This window comes from Rousettus aegyptiacus, unplaced genomic scaffold (assembly GCF_014176215.1).
Source record: "Rousettus aegyptiacus isolate mRouAeg1 unplaced genomic scaffold, mRouAeg1.p scaffold_m13_p_16, whole genome shotgun sequence".
Lineage (NCBI taxonomy): Eukaryota > Metazoa > Chordata > Mammalia > Chiroptera > Pteropodidae > Rousettus > Rousettus aegyptiacus.
The window spans coordinates 36,537,420-36,540,494 of record NW_023416291.1 but is presented as its reverse complement, the minus strand read 5'-3'; positions in this window follow the sequence as shown (position 1 = coordinate 36,540,494).

Below are 3,075 nucleotides of genomic sequence, written 5' to 3'. Positions count from 1 at the left end.
CACCAAAAATGAAGACTCCAGAAGGCCTGTGGAAATCCAACATTTAACATAGTATAGCTGACCATATCATCCCAAAGTCCTCCAGATAATTAAAGTGTGTATACCTCATTTTATTGAGCTTCTCTTTCTTGTACTTGGAAGATATTGCATTTTCATCAATATTGAGACAAGACCTTCCACCAACAATAAGATTATCACTCACTGAAGGCTCAGATGGTGGTTAACATTTTTTAGCAATAAAGTATTTTTAATTAAGACAGGTACACTGATCTTATATACATATGGTATTGCAAACATAATAAGACTAATTATCATGTAAGAAGAACTTCTTTATACATTGGGAAACCAAAAAATTCATAGGTTTGGTTATTGAATCATTGATTTTATTGCAATGGTCTTGAACCAAACCCAAAATATCTCCAAGGTATGCCTGTAATTAGAGACAGCTGAATGAGAATATTCTTATTGGGAAGGACTGTTTTTACCTTGTGTGACAGACTCAGTTATTTCTTCCTCTCTCTGTATGATTTTATGGTCTAGAAAGTTATTTGGAACTTAGAGCTCAGACACAAACAAGAAGACATAACAACTTAGACCATGAAATCCCTATGTTCCTGTGCCTCAGGACCACTTCCAGCCCATTTTTGGCACAGATGGGCACACACATGAGATAATAATATGCCAGAAGTGTGCCTTCCAGCAGAATGATGATATTTGACACTGAAGAACAGGTCAAAAGCTTCAGATTGCAAGAGAGTTTACTGACATCCACAATGGTTTGATGGTGCATTTGCCCATGATTATAAAATACCTAAAGGTGTCAGCAATATTTTCCTGCAAAGGAACATAATATCTCCATTCCCCAACAAGGAGGAAGTGTTTCCTGACCAGTCACCCTAGAGGCTTTCTTTCCTTTTTCTGTCATTTCTAAACTCTCTCAGGGAGTAAGGGAGCATGATCACTCAACCTCTGAGTATGAGAATCCCTCAGCTGATGACACCACACATAGCCATCCGATATGAAAGGAGTTATTGCTTGTACAATTGGATCTCAGAGGAGAATAAGGCAGACTTTCAAGCAGGCGTGAAATAGCTTTAGAGAGAGAGAGAAAATGAATGGACTTGTTTTTTTATTGGGGTTAGGGGTGGGCTAAGGTGAGTTCAAACACAAGGGCAAGAGCTTGTGTAGATTCAATCTCTGCTGCCCCAAAGGAAGGAGCACTAAGGCTTTCTTATCACCTTGTCCAGATGTGGGGCATAGGGGGAAGGAGAAGGGATGGGGCTCCAAAGCTGTCAGCCATCAATTATCAAGAATTAGACTGGGAGACTGCTGGTTTCTGGTCTGGTATTTAAGAAATTTAGAGGCTGTCATTCCCAACCTCACTAGAAAAAAGCAAAAAAAAAGCTTGAAATAAACTTATCTTCTTAGATCAATCAGAGCATTTAGGTCACAGGACAACTCAGTCTCCAAAACTGGCAAAGAGAAAATGGACACATTATTTGAAAAAATGCCACATATAATTTGTTCTATACATGGCCTGCACTCAGAAAAAAAAAAAATTTGTTTCAGCAAAGTTTAATGCAAACACTGAAAAAAAGAACAAAAAAGACAGAACACTCTACCTATGAACCCTAGGACAACCTTTTTAAAACAGGTTTAAATACACATTATGAGAATACCTGAAGGGGGGCAGGGGACAGAAAAAATCAGAAATAGCAATCACTGAGATTTTCCTAAAATTAACAATAGATGGCAAACTGTCAGTCCAGGAAGCTCACATGACGCTAAATATGATGACCAAATATCTCACATTCAAACCAGACAAAAATCAAAGACAAAGATAATATATGAAAAAAAGCCAGAGAAGGTAAAAGCACCTTAGTTATAAAGAAACAAAGATAAGAATTAAATCAAATTCCTTTTCTGAAACCATGCAAGCAAGATGAGAGTGAAGTATCAAAGTTTTGAAAGAAAAAAACCCTCTCCTAGAATTGTGTGTCAAACAAAATTATCCTTCAAAAATAAAGGAAAATAATGAATTTCAGTGACAAAAACTAAGAGAATTGGTCATGAGTACACTACTTTGAAAGAAATGATAAAACATTCATTAGAATAGTGTAAATAATGAAGGTAGTAAATTAGAAAAGGAATAAAAAGATTAAATATCTTTTGTATTCCTTATAATTAATATAGCAGATGACAGTTAGTTTAAAATAATATAGATTTTAATTTAAAATAATAATAAATTAGAGATCCGTTCTCCGAGAAGGCACAGCAATCCTTCATGTGTAGATGCACCATGATAGAGAAGCAGAATACATGAGGTTAAAACTAACAGAACAGAAGAAGAGATGAAGGACTCCACTACTATCATTGTCAACTCCAACACTCCTTATCACAAGTTATAAATTCTAGCAGGTATAAAATCACCAAGGGCAGAGATGAATTCAACAGTGCCATGTAACGACTGGATTTAATTGTAATTTATGAGACAGTTCATGCAACAAGGCAGAATTCACACTATTTTCAAATTCACATGGAACTTTCACTAACACAGAACACATTCTAGGACACGAAATACATCTTAACAAATTTGAAAGATCAGAAATCATACAAAATATGTTCTCATGTCATACAACCATTAATGTAGAAATTAATGGCAGGACAATGAAGGGAAAAACCCTAAATATGCAAACAGGCAACAACACACTTCTAAATAACACATAGAATCAAAGAACTCTCAAAAAAAATAAAAAATTATTCTGAACTACATGAAATAAAAATACAATTTATCAAAGGTTGTGGGCTGCAATGACAGCAATGCCCAAGAAATAATTTATGTCACTGAACAAATACAGTAAATAAATGAAAGATCTATAATCATTAATGTAAGCATCCAATTATGAAATAATAAACAGAGCTAATTAAACCCAGAGTAAGCAGAATTTTTAAATAACATAAATTAGAAAAGAAATCAAAGTAATTGTGCAAAACCAATATAGAAAATTAAAACAATAAAAGCAGGTTCCTTGAGAAAATTAATAAAATTGATAAACAGCTAGTCAAAAATACTAA